Here is a 20,812-nt window from a genome sequence, read left to right as displayed (position 1 = left end):
GGAGGCCCTACACTCCGTCCCAAAACACAAGGGGCCTCATTTATGAGGCCGTGCGTCACTTTTACGCCGCCGGTGCATCGCTTTTTGTGACGCACCAGCAGCGTAAAAAGTGTGCCTTGTTGCACCATATTTACAAAGTGACGCATCTAGGTAGATGCGTCACTTTGTAAACCCCTGCGCTACATTATACCTATGCCAGGTATAATGTATGCAGGGGGGGGCGTTCTGATGCAAGACAGGGTCATAGAAGTGACGCAGTGAAATCTATGAGATTTCACTGCGCCACCTCTAGGACACAAATGCGTCAATTTCTTACACCTGCCTCACAGCAGGCGTAAGACTGACGCAGGCCCTTTCACATGGGGCTTGCCCCATGTGAAAGGACAAATTGCTGGAGTTGCGTCACTTTTGTGACACACTCCAACAATGCGTCACTTTTGCGCCATACAGATACGTCAGAAATACTGACGTATCTGTAACTCCTTACGCCATGATGCGTCATACTGTAAATATGACGCATCATTGGTGTCGCAAGGAGGGCGCAGTGAAAAGTGACGCATCGCTGTTTTCACGCAGCGATGCGTCACTTTTCATAAATGAGGCCCAAGGATTTCATTGCTGACTGTCGCAGGTTTAATAAACAGGCCCTGCGTGAGACAAAGCTAGACATTCAACCCGATACTTGGCATAACTTGGTGTCTGCATTTAAAAGTAGAAACACTGGCATGCTGAGGTGAATTATTAACGACAATAACTTGTTGGCCGGCAACAAGCCTAGTAAGTGCACTAATATTAGTTCAAGCCAGTGGTCGGATCTTCATATTCCACTGACATAGTTTTTGCCTTATCGGAGGTCCATGAGGCTATTTCTAAAAGCCCTGCCAACAAGGCCTGGGGCCAGATGGCGTCCCCTTGGATCTCTGCAAGACCAACCCAGATCCGGGGGCTCTTCTACGTACCAACTATATGTATGCTGCATGTGTTTCTGGGGTTATGAATTCTTGGCACTGTGCCATTATCTTTCCCATTTTCAAGAAAGGCAATTGTACCAGCCCTAGTTGTTACCCTTCAAATGTGTTATTGGACTTGGTTGTGAAGGTCATGGGTGAGTCGGTGCTTAACCATTTGATTTAATGGATGGACAAAAATCAAATCCTCTCTTGGGTGCAGTATGGATTCTGTAAGGCCTTGATACGATGGAGCAGTGTCTTAATCTCCACCTACTGATTAGTGCCTGTGCCATCATTAAGTGTGACTCCATCTACCTGGCCTTCTTGGACCTCTCCTACGCCTTTAATTGCATTGTTAGATCTAAACTTTGGGGAATCCTAGAAGGCCTGGGGGTCGACCAAAGCATTGCCACTTTTTTTTTTTACAGTTACTGCACTTTGACTTGGAAGCCTTTGTTAGATTAGACATTGATGGTGTAAGCACATATCCCTTTAGCATATCTCGGGGAGTGAGACAGGGTTACGTGCTCGCCCCGGTACTTTTTTTATTATAAATTAATGGGCCAGAAGCTGCTTAGAGTCAAGAGGGTAGGGACATGCCAAAGGTTAAGAAAAAGGCGGTTCCAGTCCTACTGTAAGCTGATGATGACATCTTAATGGAAAGAAACTCCAAAGTTCTTAAAATGTTGCTGGATGCCTTTGTTTTTTTAATGTCCAAATTGAAACGAATCCAACTAAGACTATTGCCGTGGCCTGTGGTTCCAAGAACCTCAAGTGCTGTAGTTTGGCCCCACAGGGAAAACCCAATATCAGAGCGCACAAATTCACTTACCTAGATGTCACTTTTGATTCTAAAGGCAGTTGGCGGTCTGTGCCTGTCCAGGCTTTGAAAAATCTACTTGCCCACTCACAATGGCGACTCAGATTTTATCATATTTTCCTATTTTTAGCACTGACTGGTCCCATCTGGTGAGTGAACATGATCTCGAAAGGAACAGGTGTTCTGTTCATTTCAGAATGTGAATTAGCAATAAAGATGTCTTTAAATCTTGGTTGTATCTTGACACATTTGCTGTATGTTCAAGGAAAGAGGTCAAATGTCTGTTTTTATTTTTACTAACTGATGCTTGGTAAACAGAGTTTATTTTTCTTTCTCCTTCTACAGTTAGCCAAATTTGCAAAATTCAAAATAGCTTTACTTCAATAGTTTTTGTCATAAAAAGCATTGCAGCATAAAATACAATGTTTAACAATAAAAATGTTTTCACTATAGGCTTGAACATTCATTCTAAAATTGTCAATTCATCAAAAAACGCGGTCTAAAAGTTAAGTCATAGGGTAAAACACCGGGAAACAGTAAGTGTAGGAAATAAAAACATTAAAGTAAGAGACTACAAGTCAGAGGGAGACAGCCAATAGTCATACAGATGTCAATAACAATTTAGCAGGGGCAATTAATTAAAACCGGGTCTAATAAGTTAAAACACCAGCAGAAGTAAGTAATATAAACGTTTCGAATAGATGAACAGCACCGGAGCTTGATAAAAGAGAAAGCGTATAAATAGCGCCCCATAAGGAAGCAAAAAAAAGTCATGGTTTATAAGGTTTCAACGGGAAACATCCTTTACAACGCAACTTTTACCACGCAGTGCCTTTACGACGCAACTTTTACAACGCAAACATTACAACGCATTGCGCTGGGGGGGCGCTCTAGGAAAGGGAATACGTTTAATTTACTATCCAACACCTTCCCTAGTGTCCACGGGGACTGGAGTTGGAATAGTAAATTAAACTATTCACTATCCAGCATCCCAAAGCGCTATGCGTTGTAAAGGTTTGCGTTGTAAAAACCGCGTTGTAAAGGCATACGATGTAAAAGCATGCGTTGTAATGTCATACATCCGGTTTCAACACATCCAGAGACTATGGAGAGGTCACATCCTATTGTTGGTAAAATGACACTGTGCGAGAATTAGTTAATGTGCAAATTGCAATGGGTGTTCAGGACCTGGACTCAAAGGAGACAGTCAACTGGCTTCCCAGAGAGGCAGATGTGGTACAAAAGATGTTGTCAGTTGTCAGTTTAAGCCGTTGGCTTTAAATGCTTGATTGGTCTTATTTGCAACAAATTTTGATCTTATGCACCACAATGTAGCGTGGGTGTAGGGACAGACCGGAGACTTTTCTTTGGTAGGCAAGGTTTTATTTTTAACAGTGCTCTCCTGCTACGGGAGGTCAGTCTCTCTCTAGCAAAGTCTGATTGATCCGTGGCTGCGGTTTTGGACTTCCGTGTCCGTAGTGGTTCCTCTTCTCTTCCGGCTGCTATCTGTCCGGAGATGACCCTCTGGCTCCCGGCGTCGTTCAGCCCCAAAAGAAAACCAACAGAGGGAATGCCGTCGGTTGCACAATCTGAATAAGTGAGACCCGTGAGGAAACCGGGGTGCAGGGGACACCGCTGAAGAGTGCTGTACAAGTATTTACAGTGCAGGGGTTTAACGTGAGGGACGGGTGTAGGAAGCGGGGGTTTGGGAAGGACTTGGGAAAATAGGGATCGGATATGTACAGATAATTACACGGGAGGGCCGTCTCCCCTTCTCCCAACCCAGGTCGACAAACGCCGCTGTACCTGTTTAAGCCACACTCCTCCCTCGGGAGTGTGGCACGGCGCTCCACAGGGTCGTTGGCCTCCCCTGGCAGGACTCCTCCGGTTCCTCTCGATTCTCCGTACTCCTCGCCTTCTCTCCCGACCTCCTCTCTCCGTCTTCCGCTCTCTCTACTTTCTCTCCCGACCTCCTCTCTCCACTCTCCTTCCACCGGGGTGACGTCACACGCTGTGTAGAGGATTTTCTGGTTCTTCACCTCTCCGGCTCCTCGGACGTCATATGGGGGCGTGGTCTCGCTATCCTCAAACGCCCAGTTAAAGGTGCCTTCCTCCTTTTCCTCGACGTCGAGGAGTAGAGGGCAGGCAGCCCATTCCTTCTGAAGGGAAGGAGGGGAGGCAGTATCAGCGACTCACCAGTCACTCGAGGATGAACCTCTTGCTACCCCTTTACACACAACCACTATAGAAATTTAGCAAGAGGGATTGCATAGCAGGTTGACAACATTCCGATGACAGCATTCTTAAGGCCGCACTACTTTGTCTGGTACCCAGATTCTTGCAAATCTGTAGTAACCAGACCTTGCGGGGAGCTGCATGAGCAGGACAGACAAACAGAATATGAAGGTAAGTTTCTGGGTGCACAATGCAGATGGGGCACTTGTTATCTCCCAGTGGTGACCATTTAGCTGTAAAGATTTTTAAGGGCAGGGTACCCACTCTAAATTGGAAGTAGAGTTTGCGATCAAGGGATTTTGTTATAATATCCCAATAGGGTTCAAAGCAAGGACAGGATTTTGTTGAAATAAAGCTTCCTGTCAATGTAGCACTATCACTCGATCGAATATTACTTTGCCCCAATAGCTTCTTTGCATAAAGACTGTATGATTAATGGTTTATCCCACAGGTTAGACAAGTGCATGCCCATTAATGCCCCTTTGTTGTCTCTAAGCCAGCCTATTTTATGAAAGCGGTCGGCCTCAATAACATCTCTAAGATCACTTGCATAAGTGATCAATTATGGGGTGTTCCCTAATCTGCGCCAGTATAATATGAAACGAAGCCTGGCTAAATCAACCAGTGAGTTCTTTCCTAGGTTATTTAGCAATGGGAGAGTGGGAGTGCTTTTGGGGAGACTAGTGAGTGCTTGTAGGAACCTATTTTCTGCAGATGCTAGCTTTGCCAGTTTTTCAAACCCCCATAGCTCCGACCCATACAAAACTGAACTCACCACCTTTGAGTTGTAGATCTGTAGTGCAGGACTTACTGGTTTTGTCAGAGATGTTCTAAATTCATTAGTTAAGTCTCCCGCTTGTTTTTGATATTTTAAGGCCATTGTTTCAATGTGAAGACTTCATAGTGCCCACACCATCAGGCTTACTTCGCCCTGCGTGCATAACTTACATACCAAAGAAACCATGAGACATATTTGTGGGAAAGCAGTGGTGCAGGTTTATTTCGTACAACACAGGTACTGGTAGGTGGGTCATCTTACAGGCGATCCAAAGCGGCAGCCTCTCGCTGACCCGCATGCCCAAGGAGCCATCTTGCATGGCGAGTCGATGCTCAGACGGTGCAGTACATTCACTTTATTTTGTTAGACTCCCGCCCCCCCTGTCAGGGCGGAAGATGAGGCACACCCCCGGTCGGTTCAGGCCCCCCGACCGCCCGAAGGACTAACGGGGCGCCGACGCTGTTTCCTGGAACCCCCTCGGCTCCAGGTTCTTGGCTCGGGCACCCTACTGTGCCAGGCAGAGGTATTTAGACTGTATCCTTCTGCCGCAGAGGTACCCCTACTGTCCATCTGCTTCCAGATCGCCCTGTGACTCCGCCTGCAACATAAAACATGATCATTAAAATATCCAAACTGTGCCAACCGCTCTGCAGCTGGGTCAGGGTTCAGGGTGGGTTACAGCGCAGAGCAGCCACGGCGCGGGAGAGAAAGGCCGAGCCACGCTGCTGGCCAAGGATATACTTAGGAAGCGCCCTCCCCCGTCCACAACAAGCCCTCCCCATTGGCTGTTGTCCGGGGGGGGGGGGCACCGGGGGCGCGCTGCAGGCTGCGCTCACCAGATGTGTGGTACTAGGGCGCTGTCCCCCCATACTCCCCTTCGTGTCGTGGTGCCAGCGGCATAGTGCCCACACCATCAGGCTTACTTCGCCCTGCGTGCATAACTTACATACCAAAGAAACTATGAGACATATTTGTGGGAAAGCAGTGGTGCAGGTTTATTTCGTACAACACAGGTACTGGTAGGTGGGTCATCTTACAGGCGATCCAAAGCGGCAGCCTCTCGCTGACCCGCATGCCCAAGGAGCCATCTTGCACGGCGAGTCGATGCTCAGACGGTGCAGTACATTCACTTTATTTTGTTAGACTCCCGCCCCCCCTGTCAGGGCGGAAGATGAGGCACACCCCCGGTCGGTTCAGGCCCCCCGACCGCCCGAAGGACTAACGGGGCGCCGACGCTGTTTCCTGGAACCCCCTCGGCTCCAGGTTCTTGGCTCGGGCACCCTACTGTGCCAGGCAGAGGTATTTAGACTGTATCCTTCTGCCGCAGAGGTACCCCTACTGTCCATCTGCTTCCAGATCGCCCTGTAATCCGCCACAGCTCTGAAGGAGGCCCCCGTCGATGACAGAGCCCCCCCACCTACCCAGTTACCGACACCCTGCCGCCGACAGGGCTTCATGTAAGTCCAGTAGAAAGACATCCATTCCCAGCTCAGACAAATGTACTCCGTCGCTTTCATAATACCCCTCAGTCCTGTCCTGTATCAGCGCATGCCTAATGCAACCCAGGCCCCTTTTTTCCTGGAATTTCTGCATTGACCTGTTAACCCTCTTCCGGCCCTGCTCTATCGCCACTCCTGATCGTGCTCCCCTCCAGGCCCTGCGGGGCACAATCTCAGACCAAATAATTTCCGTGGTTCCCAATTCGTTAGTAATTGCCGTTACATCTTTCTGCATGGCCTCCAATAAGGCTTTCCTCCCCACCTTTACCAGGTCATTTCCCCCTAGATGGATAATCAGGATGCTGGGAGGACCGCCCCGTTCTGCTATATATTGCGGCAGTCTGCCCTTCAGCTGGCCCCATCTCATTCCCGGGAAACCCAGCCATAGAATTTGCGTCCTCGCTAAGTTCAGATCCCATCTCTTAAGCCTCGCCCACTGCTCCAACCTTGTGACGTAGGAATGGCCCATCACCCACACGCGACAATCAGCTGCAAGGAAAGACACCATTGGTATTACCTGTTTTTATTCATAGTTTGACACTGTATTCCAAGTTTATTTACACATACGATCAACCACTGCACTGCAAACCATTGCAACACTATTGGCATTCCCTGTTTTTAATCATAGTTTGACACTGCACTCCAAAAGTTTATTACCATATCTACAGACACTGCACTCCAAAAAGTTTATTACCATTCTACAATCATCACTGCACTGCAAACATTGTTCTCACATCTACAATTTAAACGAGCACTTGACTGCAAACCTGGTTCTCACATCTACAAATTAAACGTGCACTTCAGCCAGGATTGTCGGTGATACTGACACTACTCTAATTGCTGTACTTCCAACGCTTTGTGACTGTATTTGCGTCGCTACAGACCCTCTTCCCTTACTCATGAAAGTGCGGCCATTTGTGGCCACCGGACTCAAAGGCGGACATAACGCCGGTAGCAAGAGGATGACCACCTTCCCACCCTCTTGACCCCTTCCTCGCCCAACCCAGCCCTGTAAGCAGCAGTGGCCGCCCCTATCCTAAAGGAGTGGCTTGAAAATTTCTGCCCTGTGCTGGAGGCTGACAAACCTGCTCTGGCCATTACTGAGGCCATCACTCGCTCTAACTGAAATTTGGTCAATGGCGAGCCGTCTGCATGAATTAAAAAGGTGCCTGCTAGCAAAGGCCTTATTTTCAGGTACTCCCTAACCAAGGAGACCGGGCAGTACCTGGGGTCCTCGAATGCATGTAAGGTAATTGACACGCCCTTCCCTGCCTGATCTGTTTTGGACTTTCGAAGCCACAGTACTAAAGGATCCCTGGCGCAGACGTCGATCATTGCTAAAGCCCTCCCTGATATGTCAGTTTTGGATTTGGCCACCAGTTCGCTGGCCCTAAAGGCCCCAAAGAATGCCAAGCAAAAGGCTGTCGAGAAAAGCTGGGCCTCGAAACTCGAATTCGTGACGGCCGGTACTGCGTCCAACATGCGTTGGAGGGCTGGGAATTCTATTCCGGACCTTTTGTCGGGAATCCTCACCTCGTCCCTGGCCCACCCCTTCAGTGCTGCCCTGATCTGGAATGAGCATGTGGGATCCTGTCCGCCATTCAATTGAGTATCATGCTTTATTGCTGCCAAGTGGCCACACACCCAGGAGTGTGATTTGCCGGCCTCCCTTGCCCACACCACAAAAGTCTCGACTTGTTCTACTGTATTGAAGCCCATAGGAATGAATGGGGCATTACCGGTCGGTATTTACCGAATCGGTAAATACCGATTTTGACAAGGGTGCAGGGGGTATCACTTTGACACCCTCTAGCACCCCCAAAAAAGATTCGGGGGCCATGTGGCAGGCATACCTGCCCTAAGGGCAGGTCTGCCTGTCATATGGCACAGGTGTGCATGCACACCGGAATCGGTTTTTTACCATGAAGTTGGATTTCATGGTAAAATACCGATTCTGTAAGGCTTGTGGGACTCAGAAGAGTCCCACCTACATATCAAAAATACCGAATAGGTATAAATACCGATTCGGTATTTTACAGATTCGGTAAATTTACCGATCGGTAAATTTACCGAATCTGTAAAATAATGTGTCCCTACATACCGATTACTGAATACCGGTCGGAAACGGCCGAAAATACCGATTTTCGGCCGTTACCGACCGACCTACATCGGGCCCTATATCATTTTATCAGTAAAACTGCATGTCAGTGGGACATTTTGGGACCATTTCAATTTAAAATCTACTGATTGTAAATGACTGTGTGCTGCAACTTCATGCTTTAGTTATGTATTTATTAAAAGTGATAGGTTTTAAACATGATGTGAGAAGCATGCCTACCCCCGCACTGATGACAAGGTGTTAATGAATTAAGACACAAGCCGGGGGTCATGTATTTCCTTTATATGGCTAGATTTGTATTATATATGGAGCAAACATTTAGTATATCAAATCAAACAAAATAGTTTTTGGTACAGCAGACATGCTCAACTAGCATATTTGAAGGTGCCCTCATATGTGATAATGAAGAAAATGGCGGCTCAGGGAATTAAAATATTTGCCCAGGATCACTTCATTTGAAACCAGTTTATGGGTTGAGAGCCTTACAATTAGGTTGATTATTTAAGTCACCAGACCTGAAGGTCTAGTGAAATATTTATGATTTTTCAAGGCCGGCTATCTAAACGGGCAATGTACTCTGTTGGGTTTCGATTTAACGTGGCTTTCTCTATCAATAGTAAACCAATTGGCCCCCCTGCGAAGTGTTTTCCTGTTTTAACATATGGTCCTGGGGTGTGGGGCTATAAGGATGTGAGAGCCCTGCATTAGGTGGTGACAACCAATATCCTTTCAAAATGCCCTGAAGAGGTGGAACTTTTCCATAAATATGTATATCCAGGACAAAAGGACAAGTTAGAAAAAATGCTGTAAATAGGGTCTGCAGACGTCTCTTGGGCTTGCCTGCTAATTAGTTGCTAAGAAACTGGGCTGAGACTCATTTTATTTCAAATCTTCGAAGTTTATCTTCCAAAGACAAAATCCGGCTAAAAGCACATTTATGTACCACTAGGAGGGAAGAGAGGGAAACTGCAGAACTAGCCAATGGCACAAACTTAAAGCACCTTATGATCTGCACTGCTATGGGAGCAGAACCACATCTGGATATGGTTACTAATAGCTGAGATTGGATCCTCCTTTACAAATTCCGATTTGGCATTATTCTATGTTATTTATGGTTTTCCTTGGGCAGTTTGATCTGTCGTCTATTGTGACTTGTTCATGTGATGAGTCCTCCACCCAAAGCCTACTGCATTTTACTTCTTTGTGTAAATTTTATGTAACATATCCTAAATGATTTTTAATATCCATTTTGAGAAGTCTTGGCTTTGTTACTTTTAGGCCTGCTCTGTTATTTCTCCAGCAACTCAGCTCATCCCATGTGTGCTCCTGTGTCAGTTCTTTTTTAAAGTCTGGTCTTTGTCTCAGGTCAAAAGTGTTGTTACTGATCCGCTTGTAAGTTTTATTTTTTGGATGATTCATGATTTTTAAACTTAATATCTGTGTAATTCATGGATTTAACCACTGTTTATATTTAAGCTTGTATTCCTTGTTCACTTTTATGATTGTTTTTAAATGGTGGACTAAAGGGATGTATGACATTACAACACATGCTTTTACCACGCATGCTTTTACATAGCGGTTTTTACAACGCATACCATTACAACGCATAGCGCTTTTGGGTGCTGGATAGTGAATAGTTTAATTTACTATTCCAACTCCAGTCCCCGTGGACACTAGGGAAGGTGTTGGATAGTAAATTAAATCTATTCCCTATCCTAGAGCGCCCCCCAGCGCAATGCGTTGTAATGGTTTGCATTGTAAAAGTTGCGATGTAAAAGCACTGCGTGGTAAAAGTTGCGTTGTAAAGGATGTTTCCCGGACTAAAGCTATCAATCAACACTGTACAAAGTAATGGACGCGAGCAAACGCGGTTTACTGCCTCACAGAATGCACATTACACTAAAGTGACAGAGACAAACAACCCTTCTAATCGTGGCCTGTTTATTATTATTTTTTCTCACTGCATGGATTTGATTCTTTGTATCCTAGATATGGATAAATGCATATGTTTATAACTACAACACGACAGCACAGCAAATCAGGCACAACAGGGATCCACCTCCCCCACCCAAGGCAGCACCTTGAGACCCTAACGGGTGAGTAGACACACTCTACAGGAACCTGATTGGTTGATTGATTCCTATAGACTCTGAGTAATATGCCATGTATTACCATTGTTGAGGGAGAAGTTGGACATAAAGACCCACTCAAGGCTGTTTCTCTTATGAGGCATCCCCACTGCTCACACTCAACATTGGTAATAAACAGCATTCTACACTTGCTATCATCTGGTTAGGAATTATGTAAAATACCCTCAATGCAAAGCAAAAAGCAAAGCCAGTTGGAGGTTGTTCATACCATTGAAAGATGCAGCCAGGAGATCCTGAGGTCACATGGTATGGCAGCCTGACTCAGTTCTCTGGAGTTAAACCAGGTCCCTGATGACTCACATGAAACACTGGCCTTTCACTAACCTGGTTAGAAGCATGTATTACTCAAGACAAATGTATTCAGCTAAGGCGGGGTTTGAGAATCCCTGCAGCATTCATTCTTTCCTTGTTAGGAAGATGCCTCTCCTTGTTCACAGTGTTTTGTTTTTCTTGCTCAGCTAGTCATCTTAAGTATCCACCCAACCCCCTGTCTTGGGAACATAATTGACATAGGAAATTACATGATATTGCATGACCATTCATCTCCTAATTACATCAGGAAATGGCGCCATCAAAGCGTATAGCAAAGGCAATGGTAAATGTCAAATTGATCAGATAGCTTCATGTCACTGAAGCATACTAATACCTAGATTAGTTATCTTTATATACGGAAATAAATGAATGCATGGGGCACTGCCCTGAATTGCAGGAGGCCTGCCTGGCCATACTTTAATATGCCCTGTGAGTTTAGGGCATTTTATAATTGGTTTGTGTAAATTACTGTGTAGATAAATTGACTTTGATCTTGAAAGATCTTTGCTGAATTTTCTGTGTGTGTGTGTGAACCAAAGGACTCAAACATTTTTTCTTGATGGGCGTGTCAAATTGTCCATTGCTCAACTTGATTAAAGTATTGTCTGCCTATGCATCACAGTCCACATAAATAATTGTGAATTGTGATGTGATGTTGCACATAGGATGTTGTGGTGTGTTTATGGTAGACTAATCGGAGTGGTTATGTGGTGGTTGTTACTGTGAGGCATGACACTGCTGTTGGTTTGGCAGTGTTAAGCCAACTAATATGGCCATGTTACTGTGTTGACTGTTAAGTAAAGGGAGTCCTCTAGAATGTTTATAGATTGATTCCATTTACTCTGAACATCTTGACTGTCAACTAATTTACAAATCAGAGATGATTCATGTATTTACATTATCTCTGCTGTTTGGCACACACAAGAGAAAAACAACAACCATATTATTATAATTACATTTATTAAGCGCGCAGCTACCCGGAGGTTTCCCGGCGCTAAAGCAAGCTGAACAATATAAAGAATACGAGGAATGTCAGACCAGGAGATTAGGTATCAAAAAGCCAAGTTTTAATTCCATTACGGAATTTCAGAAAGCACAGTTCAGAGCGCAAAGATTGGGGTAGGGAGTTCCATAAAGAGGGTGCCAACAGGGAAAACGAGCGTCCTCCCATTTTGACTCTGTTGACACGGGGAGTCCTGAATTTGTTCTGAGTGGAAGACCTGAGTGTACGGGGGGGAATGTATAGCTGAACCAAAGCAGAAAGGTAATGAGGGGCTCTTCCTGTCATAATCTTGTGCATATAGCAAAGTGCTTTGAATTTAATTCTACTCTCGATACATAACCAGTGCAGTTTACGCCTATGCTGTGAGACCGAGGATCTAGCAGGGAGGTGACAGATAAGGCGGACTGCCATATTCTGTACCACCTGAAACTTCCTGGTCACTTCCTTGCAGGCACCCAGGAGTAGGATGTTCCCATAGTCCAGGCGTGAGGTGACAAGAGCCTGGACTACAGTTCTCAGGGTGTCGGCAGGCAGCATCCACGTGATTTTCCTCAGCCACCTGATGATGGTGGTACAGGTGGCGGAGACTTTCACCACGTGTTGTTTAAATAATAGTTGGTTATCAAAGATAACCCCTAAATTCCGAGCTGACATGGTGGGAGTAGGTAAAGGGCCCATCTCTGGTGGCCAATGTTGTGGGCCCCAGAGCGAGGTGTCTGAGCCAAACAGGAGCAGTTCTGTTTTGTCCCCGTTTAATTTTAATTTGTGCTTCAACATCCAGTCTGATATTTGTTTCAGCCCGGATTGAAGAGAAGAAGAGGGGAGGTTTTTATTGGTAGACAGTGAGTAGATGACTTGAGTGTCATCAGCATAGGAGTAAATTGTGAGACCAGCCTGTTCTGCCAAAAAAGCAAGAGGTCTCACATACAGGTTAAAGAAAAGGGGACTAAGGATAGACCCTTGGGGAACACCGTGAGTGGAGGGGAGTATGGATGAAACAGATGTGGAAGAGAAAACTTGGAACGTGCGATCAGAAAGAAAATTAGCAATCCAGGCCAGGGCGGAACCTCCAACGCCAACATCCTTCAAGGTGGACAACAAGATGGAGTGGGAGACGGTGTCAAATGCGGCACTCAAGTCAAGCAAGATGAGTGCCACCGTCTCCCCATTGTCCACCTGACGTCTGATGGTCTCTGACACACCAAGCAAAGTGGTTTCCGTAGAAAAACCAGCCCTGAACCCGGATTGAGAACCATGTAAAAAATTGGAGGTTTCAACATATGAATTAAGCAGGGAGTTGACATGTTTCTTCAAGATCTTGGAAAAACATGAAAGCAAAGAAATGGGGCGTAAATTAGATAGGTTGTTGGGATCTGCATTAGCCTTTTTTAGTAGTGGGACCACCATAGCGTGCTTCCATTCGTTTGGAACAATAGCTTCTGTTAACGAAGCGTTCAAGACATCCAAAATAATATGGAGTGAGGCTGAGTCCAAAGAACTCAGAACTTGAGGGGGCATTGGGTCGAGGGGGGAACCAGATTTGATGTCTTGAAGATACTTTTTTAGGAGCACAAAGGAAATGGGATCCCACGCTTGGAGTAGGGGAGTCACGGGCTCAGAACAGGGGATGGGAATAAGGGGAAAGTTGCACAGGACTTGAGCAGAATGAGTGGAGGCTGCGGGCATGGAATTGAGAGTGTCATAAATCCTATCAATTTTCTCAAGGAAAAAATTGGCTAAAGCATTGCACTGGGCCGTGTCCAAGCAGGGGTCCTTAGGTACCGAGGACGCACCCGACAGCTCTTTGACTATTTTAAACAGGGCCCTAGGTCTATTTTGTGCTGTAAGTATGGTGCTATTAGCAAAATTGGCTCTGGCGATATCACAGGCCGAGTGATAGGCTTTAAGGGCAGACTTATATTTTACTTTGTGATCTGGGTTGTAGTTGGAGCGCCATATACGTTCCAGCTTTTTGCAGTTGGATTTTTCTAAGCGAAGGGAGTCAGTAAACCAAGGTGCCGGTGGATGATGAATTTGTGCTTTATTTTTTTGAGTGGGGAGGCATGAGTCCAGGGCAGTTGTCAACCATGATCTAACAGCAGGTAGCTCTTTAATGGTCATGCCGGAAACCGTGGGTTTTGAGTTGGCAAGAAGAGAATTTAATTTGTCTATGTCTAGACGTTTCCAGTTCCTACTGGCTTTACGGGGAAGAACAGAACTCGAGGAGTTAGATTCCATCATTTTAATGGAAAAGTTGACGATAAAATGGTCAGACCAGAGGACAGGAATTGCAGATTGATAGGAGATGTCTGTAAGGTTAGATATAATGGGATCAAGAAGGTTGCCAGCCTTATGAGTAGGGTCAGAATTATGGAGGTGTAGGTCGAGCGCTTCAAGATCCTGTAAAAGACGCTTAGAAATCGCACAAGAAGCAGAATTGAAATGAATATTTAAATCACCAACAATAATGAAGTTAGTTGATTGCACTAAAAACGGGGCAATAAATTCAAGAAATGAGGCAGCCCAGCTACTAGCAGATCCCGGTGGACGATAAATCAAAAAACCGGTCAAGGTAAAATGAGGAGAGAGGGTCAATTTAAATAAACCGGCTTCGCAGTTAGGAAAGTCAAGGTCTTCCCATTTGCAAGAGAATTCTCTCTTGAAAATAATGGCAATTCCCCCGCCATCTTTAAGAACTCGGTTACGCCCTACATAGGTGTAATCATTAGGGAGAGCCATGGCGATGTCAGGGCCAGAGCTGTCATTTAACCAAGTTTCCGTGACAAACATGGCAGCTGGACCAGCTGTCTCTAGAAGATCAAAAATATCTCTCTTATGTTTCGAGAGAGAGCGGCAGTTTATACTGATGAAGCTCAGAGGGGTGCAGGGATTGTGCAAAGTAGTAGGGGAGATAAGCTTGGTGGCGGGAATATTCCAAAAGGTAGAGGAGATACAATCAATACTTGAATTGGAAGAGTCCAAGGCAAGGGAACAGTGAGGACATATAATGGGCGCGTATTGGCAGTTCAGAGAAATGTCCGAGGGACAGGATACTCCCCGCAACTGAAGTAAGGCAGTGCGAGAATATGAAATAAAAGTACGGGCAGGAGAACTGGTCCCTGGGCCCGTGCTGGCGCGGACGGGCGCAGACGGGCTTAACTCTGGCGCGACTCCGGCGCGCCTACGTCGCGCCCGCTGCGCTCGTCCGCTGCGCTGACGCATGAAGAGCGTCTATATAGGCAGTGACGCGGTGGGGGAGGAGTCGGGAGGGCGGGGTGGGGTCGAATTAAAAAACAAGATTGCCGTTCACCGCTCTTGATCAGCGGGACGGTAGAAGAGTGGCCGAACAAGCTGCTAGCATTCAGCAGATACCAAATTTAAAAAGTTGCCAAAGTGTAGTTAAAGCGCTCAGCGCGAAGCCCTCCGCCCTCTGCCACAGGGCTTAGACAGCGCGCGAGGAAACTGGGCAGCGCCTAAGAAGGCAGTGACGCGGTGGGGGAGGAGTCGGGAGGGCGGGGTGGGGTCGAATTAAAAAACAAGATTGCCGTTCACCGCTCTTAATCTGCGGGACGGTAGAAAAGTGGCCGAACAAGCTGCTAGCATTCAGCAGATACCAAATTTAAAATATCACAGATTGTCCAACAGGACTGATGATTAATCACTAAACAGACAGTTAAAAACTGTTTAATTAGATGTGTTCCTTTTTTGAAAAAAAAAACAAGATGTGAAGTGGCACTTAGCCATTTTTACGGATAACCTGTACTGGTGTAAAAAAAGAGAACAAACACACTAATTATTATTGTGCCTTTTCTGAAAAAGGGAATTGAGAAAGGGATTTGGCTACTTTCATTATTGCAGAAATGGATAAAACTGAGGAAATAATGGGTGGTACCACAGACTGCCTACTAATCATTCTGTGTCTGTAATTTAGAGCCTTATTTAGAGTAGGGTAGACAGGACACTGGTTGTGAACGTGCCAGCTACCCTGTCCGCCATATTGGAAGTACATTTTAGCAGGTGGCACTTGTAATATGACGGAAGGGATATATGTCACATTTTGACGGAGCATCCTGTCTGCAAACTGTAAATGATGACCATAGATTTTAACATCTAAACCAATGAATCCGTTTCTTTAAAAATAGGGGACACAGATTCTACACTATGTTTCCTACTCATGGGTTTAAAAAATGAAACAATCTGGTTTCCCCTAAAAAATATCCCATGCTTAACACTTAAAATGTGGACAACGTGTATTTTCTTTATCTTTGAGTATGGAAACTCAGACAAAGCAGAGTGAAATCAATTTGCTTAATGTTTTATCCTAATACAAAAATGTTAGTTTGGAGCAAATTCGTTTGTCCTGTTTCCTGCAAAGATGTGGAATTCCCATTGCCCGAGGACACCTTTTTTGTGGTTAGGGAATAAAGTTTTGCTTGTTGCTTTAGGTCAACCCACTGCAACATAAACTCTTTGGGCCATTTAAGAAAGCCGCAGTATGTCTGGGGAAGGGATTTGTCTGCTGCAAAGGCTGCAAATGCATCCATATGTATAAGAGGTTCAAAATGTATACACAAAGTTCATTAACAAAAAGCCTTTGCTGGTAGGATGAGCGCTGTAAGAACTACACTGAGTTGTAAGCTCAGCTTGCATTAATGGCAGTGATTCCAATTTAAAAACGTGCACATACATTTGGAAAATTTTACCATTTCTGTCTATTCATAATACTTCCAGAATGTTCCTTTATTTTATTAAAATAATGCGGAAAAGTGTAAAAAGATTGGTGATTTACTTTGATATGAATGTACTAAAAACTATTTGCAACATGAAAAAGAGACAAGGGTGTCACACAATGTTTGGCCTACTAATTTGTAATTTGTTGACTTTCAAAATAAAATTTCCCCAAAAAATGTTTGCAACTGGAAAGGGACCAAACTGCAGTTTATTTTTTTTTAAAAACAGGTTTAAATACCATCTTTTAAAGCATTAGTTAATTCGATTTAGTTGATGCATGCCAATATTTAAAGAAAAAATGGAGAATCTGTTTAAAGCCAAGTAGGCATTTTCCAGGGTAAGAAGGGGTTGGAAAGAGGTATTTAATATCTTGTAAATGTATGGGTGTTCACAAACTCACAGGCATTCCAGCCTCGGAACGGATACTTCCCTCCTACTTCCAGCTTTAGTGAGTGTATATTGGTTTCATACTTCATACTAGTACATCATTTTATGAGTAAAGACCAAAGTTTACATGGGTAGCCAAACTTACATGTGTATATACCCAAAAAAAGTGCACCTGACAAGACTTTGCAGAGTTTATCTAGTTATGACATGTAAAAGTCCAGTAAATAATAGACCACTTAATATGTGCTCAGAATAATGGCAAACAAGGGAAGTGTGGCACAATGAGGCGAAAAGATCTGTCCAAGAATTACACAAAGTCATTAATTGGAGAATGAGACACTGGTGGCAATGTCCTTGATCTTCAGTTGGCAACCTAAGGCACTGGGCTGAAAGTAGAATCCAAGTTTATTTACAATAATATTTTGTGAAATTGAGTTTTAAAAGTTAATTTGTCTGAGCAATTTACAAGATACTTCAACAGAAATTTAGGGAAGAAAGGTAGCAATGATGTATCCTAAACTGCTGTAATCTGAAATGTTGCGTTATAAAAATGCTATCCCACTCATAAACAGAGCGTCTATATGTGTAGATCCTGTGAATATTAAAGATTTGAGATAAATAGAGTGCTGGTATGTTCAGAGCTGGTGTGATCAGACAGTGTACAATCCTTACTAAAATGTAAAGCCGACCTAATTTGAGCCCTGGCATTACCAGAGAGGCTTTTTTCATGCCTCTGATACTATGAGAACCCTGCCATCATGTTTTACCTAACTGCATGCCACCAAAATAGGATAAGGGTTTTTTCACACAACAATTACATTTCTGAAGTATCTTGTTTTTTGGGAAAGTAGATATTCTATCAAATTCTACACACATGTTCTATGAGATAGGGAGCAAATGGGTTAAAATGAGTCTGCCCTGTTTTTGTTGCTACAGTACATCTCATACTACTGCATAGCCACACTAAGAATCAATGTAATGTTTATAGACATGACTTAATTGCATTATTTAAATGTTGAACCAGTTAGGATGTGTCAGGCTACACATTTCTGTGAATAGTGCATAACCAGATGTGCAGTGTATAATATGCAAAGTATTTTCATTGTTAATTTTGGTGTGGGGACATTACGCACAAGAGATGAAGTCTCAAATGGGTCATCATGGTCCTCTCCTCAACAGTAGTAATAAATAGCACACCAGTATGCACACAGTTTTCACAGTGCTGTTTTTTCATGTGCAGTCATTTTAAACTGAAGTATCAAACCATAATTCACAGCAAAAGAGGTTATTTTCTTGCAGTGAGCTAAAGTGATCACTGCAAATTATAATTATGGTTACAGTTGAACACAGATTTTAGCAGGTAAACTATTTTCCAGTAAGCAATTTTTTCTCACATAAGATACTATGTACTAGGGTAAAAGCATGACATTTGACCTTTGCACTGTACAAATAAAAGTGTGATTGTGTGCTTATTAGAAAACTTTCCCTTTTTTGACCACATTTATTTGCACTGTCATGACATAAATCTACTTATTAAGAACACAAAGGGAACCGCGTTCTGGTCCCCTTCAGGCTCCACAGCTTATTATAAATGAATTTAATTAATTAAATTCGTATTCAACCATTAATTTATTCCACAATTTTAACCATTATTATTCTTCTTATTCTTTGTTTTTTCAATCCATTACACTCATTTCCGTTAGTTTCTTTACTTTTCCAAAGAGGGGTAGTTGGCCCCAAGGACATCCTTGGGGGCCAACTACCCCTCCTATTACCCTCCAGGAAGTCCCACACAGCAGGATTACTGAGTTCTGATAGCAGGCCATGCCCCCTTTGTCCACTACTCTGCAAACGCACTTCCTGGCGTGCTCTTGATTGGGGGAGGAAGTCCCCATGCCTCTTAAGTGTCCATGGGGGCCAACTAGCTCTCCTGTTAGCCCCAGTAAGCCCCACACAGCTGGATTGCTGAGAGGTCGTCCGAGGCCATGCCCCATTTCTCCACCACTGCAAACGAGCCTCCTGGCGCACTTCTGCTTGGGGGATGAAGTCCACTTTAGTCCTGAGGTCCTCAGGACACAAGGGGACCTCATCCCCCCCAACAGCACCTTTCAGCAATCCCTCTATGTGGGGATTAGTGGAGGTACCTGGTGGGCTAGTTGGCCCCTAAGGGCCCACAGCAGCAGTGGGGACTTCAACCCCCAACCAAGAGCGCGCCAGGAGGCGCGTCTGTAGAGTAGTGCAGAAAGGGGGCAGGGCCTCCAGCGAGTTGCTGGTTCCTATATATTTTTTTATTTACGAAAGGGGGCTGTGTGGCCCCCTTCTCTTGGTGCTTTTGGGCCCCAGGCACCCCATCCCCCAGGGCCTGACCCATCTTTTTAAGGGAGGGAGGCCGATCTCCACCCCGCCCCCCCCCCACCCTCCCCCCAGGACATTTTTAGCCCCAGGGATCTCAACTCCTGGTGCTTGGTCATTTCTTTTCATTTTTTGCTGCCCCCCTCACCAGGTCGAATTCGGCCCGGGGATCCTATCCCCCGGTGCCTGGCCATTTAAAACATGTTTTTTTAAAAGGGAGGGGGCTGAGTGGCCCCACTCCTGGGCCATTTTCAGCCCCGGGGACCCCATCCCCTGGGGCTTGACCTCTCGCTGGGGACTGTGGGGGGAGCCTCAAGGCCCCCCGCAGTCCCTGCTGGCTCCCTGCCAGCAGGGACTGCATATTGTATTGCTAACATGCAGCTCTCTCTGCCCAAAAGCAATTCTGCTTCGCTTCAAGGAAGTGAGAGCATTTTCCATGCTCTTGCTTCCATGAAGCGAAGCACTGTTTACTATGGCATGATGGGAGCAGTGCTCCTGCCAAGCCATAGCAAACTGCAATGTCCCGCGGGTTGGCACCCTGGGACTTTGCTGTAGCCGGCCCTGGGGGCTGGCATTCCGCAGGGCCATGGAGGGCTCCTGGAGGGGGGCCACACAGCCCCCCTCCCATCTTCTATGTAGCCCTAAAGAGGTGGTGGTTCCCTGGGCTGGGGGGGCATCAGCGGACCCCCTCATTTACTTAATTTGTGCCCTGAGGAGGCAGTGGTCCCCGGGGCAGTGTGGATGGCTCGAGCCCCCCCCCCACGCTTGATTTTTTAAAGATAGTCCCGGGGAGGTGGTGGTCCCGGGAGCTGCGGGGGCCGCGTGGCCCCCCGCTTTCAATGAATTTAGCCCCAGGGAGATGACACACGCACCCAACTTTTACTCTTCCCCCAGAATGTTAGCTGCACTCACAGAAGGTGCTTCCGTGCATATTTTTGTATCATTCCACAGCTGCCTATATATATATATATATATATATATATAAATATATATATTTTTTAATTGGATATTTATTTCATTATTTTAAAAGTCAATAAAAAACTTAAAAGTAAAAATGTATTCAAGTTTTAACCTTCTTTAAAAAACTAAACATCATTTTAATTAATTGTACACATAACATACTACAAAAAGTACTGCATATTAAATAAGATTTGAAAACATTTCGGTTCTGGGCTCGACACTTGCAAACCGATCTGGTTCTTCAACTACCTAGTTAATGGTGACCATTTCCTGAAGCCACGATGTCAACATACACTGAAATGTGGGTAGGGAAGTATCCTCGAGAGGCTGCCACCTTCTCAGAAGGAAAAAGCCACAGGCATAAAAAAAACTTTTGCTTGGTGAAGACAGAGCAAAGAGTCATGATTAGCAAGTGAAGAGAGTAAGTAGACAATCAAAGGTACACAACTTTATTTGAGCCACACCCACCAACCAAACTCAAGCCCTTATATATCAAAACAACAGAAAGAGGAAAAC

The 20,812-nt window shown here is 45.1% G+C and overlaps 1 protein-coding gene across 2 annotated transcripts in view; it reads left to right on the top strand.

Annotated features, from left to right (window-relative positions):
• Positions 1-20,812, top strand: part of RHBDF1 (rhomboid 5 homolog 1) — a 488,528-nt gene that overhangs the window by 80,440 nt on the left and 387,276 nt on the right. The window contains exon 1 of one of the 2 annotated variants that reach the window (XM_078663072.1): positions 10,391-10,497. The exons of the other annotated variant lie outside the window; for it this stretch is intronic. The gene's annotated coding sequence lies outside the window, so the exon portion shown is untranslated. Of the gene's footprint in view, positions 1-10,390; positions 10,498-20,812 lie in introns of those variants that run through there. 2 annotated transcript variants of the gene reach the window in all.

The sequence above is a fragment of the Lissotriton helveticus genome, chromosome 10, assembly GCF_964261635.1.
Source record: "Lissotriton helveticus chromosome 10, aLisHel1.1, whole genome shotgun sequence".
NCBI lineage: Eukaryota > Metazoa > Chordata > Amphibia > Caudata > Salamandridae > Lissotriton > Lissotriton helveticus.
The sequence above is the reverse complement of the archived record's forward strand: the minus strand, read 5'-3'. Positions and strand labels throughout refer to the sequence as shown.